This window comes from Centruroides sculpturatus, unplaced genomic scaffold, assembly GCF_000671375.1.
Source record: "Centruroides sculpturatus isolate CEXI.00-Female unplaced genomic scaffold, Cexi_2.0 scaffold272, whole genome shotgun sequence".
NCBI classification, from domain to species: Eukaryota; Metazoa; Arthropoda; class Arachnida; order Scorpiones; family Buthidae; genus Centruroides; species Centruroides sculpturatus.
In genome coordinates, this window is record NW_019384484.1 from 1 (window position 1) to 14,246 (window position 14,246).

Sequence of the window (14,246 nt, forward strand, 5' to 3'; positions counted from 1 at the left end):
ATCAATAAACTAAAAATATTACATTTCACTATTTTATTTCTTATAAACAAATTTTGAACACAATCAAAAATTATAATTTAGTGCAACATACCCTTTTCTACAGGGAGAGGAGGGAGTTAATTGCTCCATGTCAGGAGGACTCCTCATCCCTTAAATTGCAAGTGGGTGGCATTTTTTTGTTTTTTAAAACTCATATTAAATTTAATTTAATTTCACAGCATCCACACGATGTTGTTGGACTGTTCCAGTCCCCAACTTCCTTATGGAAGTTTGGCGAAATATTAGTCTTTTAATTGTATCCTGGTTTAATTTTTATTTTATTTAATAGTTTAACTATAAATTTTGAAAGTGTAATGTTGATTTTTAAGCTTATAGTAAAGAGTAATGAGTGAATGAATGCATGTTTCTATCCTGCATGATATCAGATGACAATTTCTTTTTATTGTGATCATGATTTCTTTTTATTATTCACTAAATAATTATAGTTCTACAAATCTGTTATGGGATGTATCAACTTCCAGAATCATATTGAAAGAAAATGTTAATGGATCTAATTTTGAGTACAGAAAGACAGGTTGGTCACCAAATAAGTGATTCACTATATATCATTTCAGATTTTTTAATTACATTTAAAATTTACATTATCTAATACTAAAATGGCTTAACATAATTTGTTACAATCATTTTATATATGTGGCATAAAGCAACTTAAAATCTTAATTTTTTACTTTTTTCTTGTTTTAAAAACATGTAAAAATTGATTTTATTTGAAAATATTAAAGCCACAAAATAATAATGTCATCTAAAAGAGAAGATTAATAAAAATGTAAATTTTTAATAGTTATATGATGCTGATTAATGTGTAAATAAGTTTTGGAAAATTATTGGAATTTATTTTAAATAAAGTTAAGAAAAATATTTATTTTCATATGTTGTTTTAATTATAATAATACAAAGGAACAGAATGAACTATATTAGAAGCTTAGTCTCTTTCCAATTATGTTATTTGACATTGGTTTCCATAAAAAAGAGTAGAGAATGTTGGAGGGTTTTTTTTTTAATTTTTACTATAAATAAGCAAAAATATAAGTTCTAATTTTCTTCACATTTTTTAATGCAATTGAATGCTTGAAATTATTTGTTCAAAGTACAGTATTATTTAAATTTTAAAATATTTAAGACTTTTAAATGTAAATCATATTTTCTATAAACATTTAAAAAGTTACCACCACATTATATTTCATTGTCAAATAATCAAAATAATTTGTAGTAAAAAATTATTATTTCTATAAAAGTAATAAAATTTGAAATATTAGTCTATAAACACTGAAAAGTATATTAAAAAATAGAATGATTATTTCAAAATTTGCGTCTGTTCAGAATTTGAAAAAATTAAAATGTATTTCTTAATAATTCTGAAAATTAAATTCAAAACAATATGATCATTTGTATCATTTGTAAAGAACTTTTAATATAAAATATAAATCATAATTTCATTTATTATTTGAATATTTTATGTATCTTGCTAACTGCTTTATCATTAACTACATGTTGAGATGATATAATTCATTATGTAGCTAATAATTCCTCTTCTGTTACAAACATTATGTAATTTAAAAATTTATTTTATGTTTCTGCAACTTTCACCTTCTGTGATTTTAAAGTAGATGCAGCTTTATTGATTAATCTAATAAATTCTAAAACCTATTAACATAGCAATTAATCAGAAGAATATAATATATTGATGATAAAAAATGTAAAAGATACTATAGTTATTAGTTTATGCTTTAGTTTAGATTTGCACATTATAAATTTATTACAGGAAAATAGTGAAATACACCTACAGAAAAACTCTTACAAAGAATAAAATATGGAAAAATAGTCAACATTGCTGGTTTTGAATGCAGTTTTTCAATTCAAGAAAAATTTTTATTGCATTCTGAAATATTAGGATTTTTAATGATATTTCAAGAATAAGAGGGCATTAAGACTATAAATAATTGCCACACTTTCTAAGATATACTGTATATAGTTTTTTAAATGAATATTTTCAATACTTGCTTTTCATTGCTTCTATATCAACATAAAGCTGAAATTAGAAAATTTAGTTTACAAATTCATTTTAAAGTAAGTTTTATAGAAAAATAATAATTAAAATTTATTTGAATAAATATAAGTTTTAATTAACAGATGAATTTATATAATAAGAGTATGAATAAATTTATAACAAAAGAAAATATAAAATTAAAATGTTTTAATACTAAGATTATCATACCAAGAAGATTTTTAGAAGGCTGCTAGGAGATTTAATAAAATTAAGATAAAATTTTTTCAAATTTTATGTTCATGTTTTATTATGGTAAAAGTCTTACATCTTCATTTTGAGATCAAAATGAAAAGGACTGGAATTGTTTAGATTTATGATGCTAACATTATTTAAAATTTTTCCAACACTTAAACTAGTATCAGAATTGATTAGAATCTTAATACAATGATAAGTTTCCCCCATTCTTATTATTCATAAACATTTAATATCTGAAGTTTCTTGTATTTTATTTAGGAAGATATAGCCACTGGTTAGAAGAGCTTTACACAGCTTAGATCAGTGTTTTCAACTGGCAGGTTAAGAAAAAACGTTTCATGGCTCTTGATATCATTAAATTACAGGCATTAACCATAACAATAACAATAAAACTACAGAAAGCACTTAATAAATAAACTATTTGATTTGAATACAAACTTCACAATAGCAATAATTTTCATTTCTCAGAAAAAATATCTCTTCAATAATTAATTAATTTCAGGATAAAAAGCAGAGACAGATCAGATAAGGTTGTAGCTGAAATAATTGCTGAGCACAAATAGGGTAAAAATTAAGTAAGTTGTTTCCAAGTAAAGCTGACCTATAACATTGTCAGATAATAAAACTTGAACATTATAAATTAAACATATGATATGACTGTACGAATATATACAATCAATCACATCATTGTTCTGAAAACCTTTCAGAGTATATCAACTTTTGAATGATTTCAGTAATATTTATGTGGTCATCATTATCTGTACTTAGATAGTACACATGATTAGACATTGCCCACGGGATTTTTTTAATGGTATTAGGGGCATACAAATTTGTTATTACAAGCCTGCTTGTTTGTCATTTTTTGTCGCATATTTGAGCATATTCGATTGGTGTTGAAAATTTAGTAAGGCTTAGATTAAGAGAAGGTCTGTTAGCAATTTTTTCAACTAAATAGATTAATTCTTTTAATCTTCTGCATAACAATTAGAATCACAATAATTTTAAAAGTATAGTTAAGTTTGAATAATGATTTTGTGAAATCTTAAAAAATAAAATAAAAATAAAAAACATAATATGTTGATGCCAAATTATAATTATTAAAAGTTGTATCTACATTGAAAATACAGAGTTGGATTTTTTGCAAATTATAATGAAAGAATAGTTATTAGATTTAAATATTCTTAAACTTGCAATTATTTTCCATTTAGACTTAGAAATTGTGCTATACAAAATACCTTACAATCAAATTTCTCAATATATCTTTATATTTTTAAGATTCTATATAATCAATATTTTTAACATATTACTAATAAGGATTAGTAATTTTTAACCTACATTAATGAAAAATTTGCAGTTAACAGTAATTGATATTTCATCAATGATGATTTTAAGTTTTAATTATAATGGGATGTTCTGTGTTTACAAATACTGTGTGTTAATTTATTGCCCATTTTCACTATAAGATTGAGATCCAAAAATATTACATATATTATTTTATGATACGAAAGTTTTGGAACATGTTAGACACGATCACTAATCACTTTGTTAGCTATTCTTTAGACACAGATTCAGATGTGTCTAAAGAATATGTTAAGAGATTCAAACTACAATCTAAACAGAAAGGTAAGTAAATTTATTATATCAAAAAATTTTTAATTAGAATTCAAAGAAATTATTTTATGTTTCGTTCAAGATTCCCTTTTGCTTTTTAACTTACCAAAACAAAAAATTCTGTTTTTGTAAATAAAAGACGGATGCATTACGTGTATCAAATTTCGTCATTTAATTAGCATATAAATTGAAGGATGTTTCGTATAAGCCACTGGAACAGCTGCTCCTGGGAGTCTCTCCAGCTTGATAACAAACATTGGAAAGGAACTGAAAGATGAAAGTATTTTTACAGAAATAAATATGATAGTTGTTTAATCTGTTGAATGAATGAGTCCATAGGTGCATAAATATTTCATCACTTATTAAAATAATAATGGTTAAAAATCATGTGATGTGTAACAATGAATTCGAAAGAGAAAAGAACAGTAATTGAATATTTACATATGAATGGGATTGCAAATACCTATTTGTAATAAAGAATTAGCGCATGATTATATGTTATGAAAAAAAAATTACTTAAAATATAAGCTTATTTTCACATAGATATAAAAATGTAATGAAGTGTGTATAATTCTATGCTGTCTCTGTCTAACAAGTATTTCACATCGAAATATTTCGTCTGTTAAAGTGACATGATTTAATGGATAATAAAGAATTTTTAAAAATGAAATTTCTTATTTGTGTTTGTTGTATTATTATTTATTTTATGAGAAACAACACACACTTTATTAAAAATTGCTTTATCAATCCTTAACAATCTCGCAACAGCTTCTACAAGAGAAAATACTTCAGTTACAAGAATGTTTTCCATAAGTATTAAGGTAAATTTTTTTTCTGAAAAAAGTGTGCAACGCACATTGTTTATTCAATAAAATGTTCACTTATTGATATACACTAAACACATCCACCGTTTTGCAAATAATAAATATTTTTGGATAGCCTATCATTTTCTCATTTTTCTGAATGTTTGATTCTTTCGCTCTTTTATTAGTCCAGAAAAATTAGAATTTTGTGTTGCTGATTATAATTAGATCCATCTATTTTACAATTTAGTTTTATTGTCTGTAGGATGCAATGAAGTTGTAAGCACCATCAGAAAGGTTGTGAGGCGTTGTATTATCATGAAGCGAAACCTTTACTTCCTTACTTCGGATGCTAATAAACGTCTTAAAGAACATATGACAGAGAAAAAAAGGACAGTGTTGTCCGGCTTTGTCTAGAATGGAGCAAAGGGAAGGATCAGTGGTAGAATGGAGGAAGCCAACGTTATAAAACCGATACATTAAGGATGAATTTGTTGAAATTTATAGAAGGGCAATGTATAAACTATCTTCAATCAGGATGTCACGGAGTGGAAATATATGCACTCTAATAAGTTTTTTTTTAATTGTATGGACATAATCGAAATCTGTGGAAAAGGCTGAAAACGTTAGTTTGTTTTCAATAAATTATCTCGGCAACATAAGGTGTGTTTTGATAAACCAATAAAAATTGACATTGTGAATGTAATTTTTCTATCTATTTTATTATTTTGTTATTTTAAATTGTGTATATATTACTGAAATTTATTCTTTGGATTCAAATAGCTCAATATTCCAAAGAATTTTGTACTTTAAATGTGTTCTTAACTGGCTTATACAAAAAGAACAGTTATCAATGCACCATGATTTTTTAAAAACCTGAACATGGCCTGTAGAACAGGTTGAAAACGTTCGTTTCAGTTAGTTAAATAATTCTCAGTGAGATAAGGTGTTGTGAAGAAGCATTCTAGCTGGGTATTAAGTATTAAAATGGCGACACCGGCCAATATTTTATAGGAAGTATAGAAAACTGTCTCCGAAGATTGAACCAGAATATTACAAAGACAAGTTGCAAACTGGATTTCTTGAATAAGTAAGAAGAATGAAAGTTTTCCGATGTCAACCCATCGAATCAATGTACCGGATGAAAATAGAGCGTTGAGGTGGAAGATAAAAAAGTTTTGTTTATTTAAGTCCATTCGATATACCAAAAATATGAAGTATAAAGCATTAAATGAGCTAAAAGCTAGAAAATGAAATGCATTTTGAAGACCCGAATAGCCTGATGAGAATTAACTTAGGTGTGATTAACTTTTCAAGTGCAAAGTAATTTGAAGAAGAAATACAAGAAAGTTAGTCTGGATTTGTACCAAGGAAGCAATCATCATTTATATTGCGGGACTGCATCAATATCCCAGATGACATTAGGAAACTCCTTGAAAAATGCCTCAATTTTGCACGTAATAAGTATTGGCAAGACACGATATCTGAAATAGAAAAAGGAGTCGCAGGACTTGATGAGGTAAAAAGACTATTTTAGACGGAAGGCAGAACTTAGAAATCAAAGGCACAAAAAAGAAGGGGCTGAAATGAAGGAGATTAAATTATTCTTTGCTAACCATTATTTCGTGCCTATACGCTTATCCGCTCTTGTTAAGACTAAACATCTATAGTTACAATTAGACGATATTAGTTTATAATTATAAATTATACAAGTGCAATGGTAAAATTGCTTTAGTTTGTTTGTTTGGTTTAGTTATGGCAACGCAACACTTGGGTGATCTGCCTAGGGGGATGCCTTCCGGGAGATCTTTTTAAGGGAAACTGGCCCCTATTCAGGCGTCGTTACAGACGTGGAGAAACCCAGAAAACTCCACGTGGTCAGCCTGTCCTGATCCAAGACCGATCTCCCAGTGTTTAGGGAACGGAACCTAGCCACTGGTGGGCCAAAATTGCTTTAGCATAATTGTTTTTCAAATTTCGTGGTCCCCGAGGTAGGTGAGTCCAGTACCGGATTGCACGAGGCACGTGCCTGGGTTTCCATTATACATTTTGTTCGAAAAATATGCATAAATAATATTTAGAAAACAACCAGAATATTACAAATACTAAAACAAAAATACACAGTACGGGGGAAAAGTATAGAAATATCATCCAAAATACTAACATGTTCAGTACATAAAATTCAAACCATTTTTGTATATTTGAATCTCCGTTTCTCGGGTCCCCCATTTCTAGTCATTAGGCTTATGTATGATTAATCTGTCATTGCGTATAGGATTTGCATTTTTATTGGTTTATTAATCTTTCAAAACCTTTTTTAAAATTCCAAATTTATGAGCATACGTATTGAAAGAAGTTGAAAAAATAAGTCAGCCGAATGTCCGAGTGGTCACATTCCGGAATCAAGCATTGTCTGCCGAACATAACACTCAGTCGATGACAAGTCCGTGGTCACATCCGGGTGCAGAGAGGATATAAGTTGTTGAAAATTGAAGAGGATTCCCCCTAGACCAAAGGAAATCGCAGATACCACGGTCTCTACTCGGGTGGCGCTCTCGGATTCTTCTCCGTTCCGACTTTAGGAAGACAACGAAGTCCCCGTCGCCAACGAAGAGGCAGGACTCGAGAAACGAGGGCGTGACAACGAACTCCGAGAAGAGGTCGGACGAAGATATCCTCCACAACAAGGTCTCTGGTTGGCTGAGTCCTGACGACCTCGACCAAGTGGAATGGATTCAGAACTTCCCACCTCCGGGAGAGTCCGGCGCCTTATGCACTTGGGGAAGGTCGTAACCCGCTGCCTGTTGCTCTACGGTCTATTTCAACACCGAACTAATCGATTGGACACACATAGTCGAGCACCGGATCCTCGAAGAAGAAGGTGGCGTGTCTGAGGAACTCCCTCCGGCACCACCGCGTTCTTCTATCGGAACCGACGAGGTTCCGATAGAAGCATTATAGCCATTGGAACATCCTCATTCTTTCAAAAAGAAAATTTACAATTCGTCGAACGAAAGCAGAAAACTTAAATTACGTCAACGAGAAAAAGAAAATGCTCGCCGCAGTTCCATAATTAAATCTTAAAGATTCGAATCGAAAGCGAAAATGGCCGAGATGTCTTCTGGGACCGATTCTCCGAGGAATATTAAACAAATTCTTACGTCTAGAATGAAGCTGTAAGAGTTACCTGAAAATTCTTTTGCAAACGGCATAAAAACCCGACACGATCCAAGAGCGCAAGAAACAAACTGTGAATTTCGAACAAACGTTAAAAACCGCCGCTACAATGTTTACTTTCGTAAAAATAAAAATTCATTTCAATTATTGAATTAGTACTCGAGGAAATAATAATAACTTTTCTTCTGCACTTATCCTGCAGAATGTTTGCCCTAGAGACGAAAAAGATTTTCTTCTTAAATTCTACGTCTTTATTGCTTCGTCCATCCCCGAAAGTTGCACGAGTAGAAAACTTGCATCGATCGGGTCGATATAAATCGAGATCTAATCTTTCCGAAAAGCAAAGCATTTGAAATCTTGTGAGTTGCATGAGTTATTTATAAATACAGTAATACCCCGAACTTACGCGATAGGTGGGACCGAGCGATAACCGCGTAAGTCGGGGTATAATTTCCCAATTTGTGTAAAATCCAAGTTGGATGTATGTAAGATAATAAATGTTCTCATTAATCTTGAGATATCTCATCTTTTGATTCGTTCACGGTTACAAGAAATCACCACATAGAGTCTCTCGAGTCTCCGTAGATATAACAAACAGAAATAAATAACACAAAATAAATTGTAGCTATGTGTCGATTCTGCACGACACGTCCGAACATGTAAGCTGAACAATAGTGTGGGGGAAGTGAGTAATCGAGATTTNAAATACAATTTTATTTCAAAAAATATGTTTTTAAAGTTGAATTATTTTCATACAACCATATAATGTGTAATTGTTATATCTGTTATTTGTGATAATGTGATGTGTGGAAAGAACTATTAAGGAATTAATTACTTTCTAATGGTTCAAAAATGCATTATTATTAAGTAAAATTTATTAAAAATTTGATTGCTAAGAATACATGCTTATGAGAGATTATGAATGTACAATGTGATAACTTCTAAATGATTTACAGCCTGGTTTCTAACTTTTGTGAATAATTCATAAGTCAAGAAAATTTTATTACTAATAAAGCTATGTGATATATACTGAGGGTGAACAATGACATAATGAAGTAGATTCTATTTCAATTGTAAAAACGTTTTTATCATACATATATAAGACTAGATTTTGATTATTGTCATTGTTTTTAAGTTGATAGAAAGAAATGTAGCAACTTCATCTATTGAAATTTTCAGTCACATAATGAAGAAACTTTGAAAGTTAGAAGACAGTTAAAACATTTGGATTAATTATTCAAGCAATAAACAATAGATAAGGATGATTATATGATTGAAAGATTCATCTTTTACCAGTTATAATGATTGGAAATTTTGTGTGGCTTGTATTATTAGAATATAAATGTTGATTTTCCCTTAACTTCAAATTGTTGTTTAACACTATATATATTTTTCAAAATGAAGACTAATAATTTATACTGTAACCAGTTCATACACATTATGACTTCTGTATAAAAAATGAAAATATATTTTCAAGGTATTACAGCTGTAATTTTTCATAAATTTAGGATAAAATTCAAGATTAGGAATAATAATAAAATTGTGGGAAAAGAAGAAAATTTAGTTTATTTCATGCAAATCTTAATCACAACTGCATTTTATTGTTATATTTAGAAAATTGTAAATGATGTTATTAGTTTTACTATGAAATGTTGTGTAAAATCATGTACAAAGAAAATTAATAATGAATAAAATAATGCTTATTTTTAATATATTAAAATTTTCATCTTACTTGGGAAAGTCATTAAATATTAATTGTTTATAGTAATCTTGAAATAAAATTGTAGTTTAATTGAAATGACCTATTCTTTGTGTTCCTTTCAGGAATGCCACCTGCAACATCAGTGCCAGGAATACCAGGTCCATTTCCAGGTCCAGGTCCTGGTCCAATGCCTTTTCATCATCAGGGTCCTTTACTTCCTCCTCCAATGATGGGACAAGGTGGTCCTAGACCATTTTGAAAATAGTGCATCTTATGAATTACTCAGATAAGTTTTTAGACTTGTCATCTCTAAGCATCATGTGAATTCAGGTTTGTGATGATACCGGGTATAAGAACATAATGTAATGATAGAGAAAGAGGATGATTTCCAGAAAGTTAGTTTGATCTTTACAGACTCTTTCATGTTTTAAACAAAACAACAACTTTAAAAATATTTAAAGTAAAACATTTTTGATTTTTATAATAGAATGTAGTATTTAAATATGTATAAATATAAATTCCCAAAATGAGATAGTGAAGCATCTGTGAAACTGTCATTTCAAATTGGATAATGTCCACTATAGGAAACGTGGTAAGTGAAATTTTGCTTGTTTTAAAAATTTCACGGCCTTCGTGTGGCATTTAATTTATCTGTGTAACTTGGCAACATTGAGTTTGGTATTTCTTCAACTCTAATATGGCTTAATAAATTAATGTAGAACTTTGCTATAATAAGAGTGTTAAAAGATTAACCTCTCAAGTCATGTTGCAGATGTTTTATAAGGTAAGCAAATTCTCTTGATGTATAGTCATTGTCACCACATTTGAGGGTAATGTCATTCATATCATTGGGTACATGTACCATGATAAAAAAAAAAAAAATCTTGAATATAAAAAATCTTGTATTTCTTTGACATAAAACTCATTTTTACATAAGTTAATATTTTAACACTTATTCTTAATAAAATTATTTCTCAACATTGGCTTTATTCATTTTGTTTAAAAAGAAATGTAAAATAAGAAATACTTATTTCAATTGTATTAAAAAGAAATGTAATTGATTTTATTGGTTCATATTTTAAGTGATTTAACTAAACTTATATAATGAAACACTGAATAAAAGATTGAAAAAATATAAACATATATTTGTGATTAATTTGATAGTTTTTTTTTTCATTTTGTTAAAATAAAAGATCTATTATTAAAAATAAATAATATATGAAAGATGGAAAAACCATTAAGATGGTAAGTAAAGTTTTCAAAAAATATGTTAAAATTATTAAAATGGCCATTTGATTTTCATCTGGATAATCTTCAGGTTTGTGAAATAAAAATTAAATGGAAGATTTCATTTTAAATCTTTACGATGTGAAAATTTTTAAACAAAGTGCTAAACTATTTTGTTTGGGTGCGGGAACTTAATTTACCCAAATATTTTGTTAATAGATGCCACAAGGAAAGATCAGTGTGAAATCAAGGGCATGGAGAAATGAACGAAAACATGGCGAACCGACAGCAATAGGCAAGTGTCCTATTGAAATTTTGATATTATTCAGCATTTCGCAGCATCCATGCTGTTGGACACTCTGTCCCCAACCTCTTAATAGAGGTTTGGCGAAATGTGTTATATAACTATTGATAGTAATTAATGCAAATGAAAAAGAATTGCTTAGAATTTAAGATTAAATACATGAATTTTATTTATTCAAAGTTAAATTACAGATAAAGATTTTAGTAAATTAAAATTAATTACATTGTAAAAATAGCAAATATAAGTTGTTTGAAAATATAAAGTATTATATTTTCTATTTTTACTGTTTAGTATTTATATAGATGTATATATAACACACAATAAAATAATTAGTATTTTATGAAAAATTTATCAATATATGATAACTAACAATTCTTGTTATTTATTTAATACCGTAATTATAGTTATCTTCAGAAGTTAATGTATTAAACAGTCACACAATGATAAATTTTTAAATTGTTAGGAAATATTTGATTTATGAAATGTTATATTAATTTATATTTTTAGTATTATTATTGTAATTTTTATATCAATAAACTAAAAATATTACATTTCACTATTTTATTTCTTATAAACAAATTTTGAACACAATCAAAAATTATAATTTAGTGCAACATACCCTTTTCTACAGGGAGAGGAGGGAGTTAATTGCTCCATGTCAGGAGGACTCCTCATCCCTTAAATTGCAAGTGGGTGGCATTTTTTTGTTTTTTAAAACTCATATTAAATTTAATTTAATTTCACAGCATCCACACGATGTTGTTGGACTGTTCCAGTCCCCAACTTCCTTATGGAAGTTTGGCGAAATATTAGTCTTTTAATTGTATCCTGGTTTAATTTTTATTTTATTTAATAGTTTAACTATAAATTTTGAAAGTGTAATGTTGATTTTTAAGCTTATAGTAAAGAGTAATGAGTGAATGAATGCATGTTTCTATCCTGCATGATATCAGATGACAATTTCTTTTTATTGTGATCATGATTTCTTTTTATTATTCACTAAATAATTATAGTTCTACAAATCTGTTATGGGATGTATCAACTTCCAGAATCATATTGAAAGAAAATGTTAATGGATCTAATTTTGAGTACAGAAAGACAGGTTGGTCACCAAATAAGTGATTCACTATATATCATTTCAGATTTTTTAATTACATTTAAAATTTACATTATCTAATACTAAAATGGCTTAACATAATTTGTTACAATCATTTTATATATGTGGCATAAAGCAACTTAAAATCTTAATTTTTTACTTTTTTCTTGTTTTAAAAACATGTAAAAATTGATTTTATTTGAAAATATTAAAGCCACAAAATAATAATGTCATCTAAAAGAGAAGATTAATAAAAATGTAAATTTTTAATAGTTATATGATGCTGATTAATGTGTAAATAAGTTTTGGAAAATTATTGGAATTTATTTTAAATAAAGTTAAGAAAAATATTTATTTTCATATGTTGTTTTAATTATAATAATACAAAGGAACAGAATGAACTATATTAGAAGCTTAGTCTCTTTCCAATTATGTTATTTGACATTGGTTTCCATAAAAAAGAGTAGAGAATGTTGGAGGGTTTTTTTTTTAATTTTTACTATAAATAAGCAAAAATATAAGTTCTAATTTTCTTCACATTTTTTAATGCAATTGAATGCTTGAAATTATTTGTTCAAAGTACAGTATTATTTAAATTTTAAAATATTTAAGACTTTTAAATGTAAATCATATTTTCTATAAACATTTAAAAAGTTACCACCACATTATATTTCATTGTCAAATAATCAAAATAATTTGTAGTAAAAAATTATTATTTCTATAAAAGTAATAAAATTTGAAATATTAGTCTATAAACACTGAAAAGTATATTAAAAAATAGAATGATTATTTCAAAATTTGCGTCTGTTCAGAATTTGAAAAAATTAAAATGTATTTCTTAATAATTCTGAAAATTAAATTCAAAACAATATGATCATTTGTATCATTTGTAAAGAACTTTTAATATAAAATATAAATCATAATTTCATTTATTATTTGAATATTTTATGTATCTTGCTAACTGCTTTATCATTAACTACATGTTGAGATGATATAATTCATTATGTAGCTAATAATTCCTCTTCTGTTACAAACATTATGTAATTTAAAAATTTATTTTATGTTTCTGCAACTTTCACCTTCTGTGATTTTAAAGTAGATGCAGCTTTATTGATTAATCTAATAAATTCTAAAACCTATTAACATAGCAATTAATCAGAAGAATATAATATATTGATGATAAAAAATGTAAAAGATACTATAGTTATTAGTTTATGCTTTAGTTTAGATTTGCACATTATAAATTTATTACAGGAAAATAGTGAAATACACCTACAGAAAAACTCTTACAAAGAATAAAATATGGAAAAATAGTCAACATTGCTGGTTTTGAATGCAGTTTTTCAATTCAAGAAAAATTTTTATTGCATTCTGAAATATTAGGATTTTTAATGATATTTCAAGAATAAGAGGGCATTAAGACTATAAATAATTGCCACACTTTCTAAGATATACTGTATATAGTTTTTTAAATGAATATTTTCAATACTTGCTTTTCATTGCTTCTATATCAACATAAAGCTGAAATTAGAAAATTTAGTTTACAAATTCATTTTAAAGTAAGTTTTATAGAAAAATAATAATTAAAATTTATTTGAATAAATATAAGTTTTAATTAACAGATGAATTTATATAATAAGAGTATGAATAAATTTATAACAAAAGAAAATATAAAATTAAAATGTTTTAATACTAAGATTATCATACCAAGAAGATTTTTAGAAGGCTGCTAGGAGATTTAATAAAATTAAGATAAAATTTTTTCAAATTTTATGTTCATGTTTTATTATGGTAAAAGTCTTACATCTTCATTTTGAGATCAAAATGAAAAGGACTGGAATTGTTTAGATTTATGATGCTAACATTATTTAAAATTTTTCCAACACTTAAACTAGTATCAGAATTGATTAGAATCTTAATACAATGATAAGTTTCCCCCATTCTTATTATTCATAAACATTTAATATCTGAAGTTTCTTGTATTTTATTTAGGAAGATATAGCCACTGGTTAGAAGAGCTTTAC

General features: G+C 27.4%; 1 long non-coding RNA gene across 1 annotated transcript; it reads right to left on the reverse strand.

The window, feature by feature from the left end:
* Positions 1 to 1,345: 1,345 nt before the first annotated feature.
* LOC111621536 lies at positions 1,346 to 8,156 on the reverse strand. The gene is made up of 3 exons (XR_002756093.1): positions 7,904 to 8,156; positions 4,020 to 4,180; positions 1,346 to 2,089 (listed from the first exon to the last, which is right to left on the reverse strand). It is a non-coding gene; the product is annotated as an uncharacterized LOC111621536 (long non-coding RNA).
* Between the last annotated feature and the right edge of the window lie 6,090 nt (positions 8,157 to 14,246).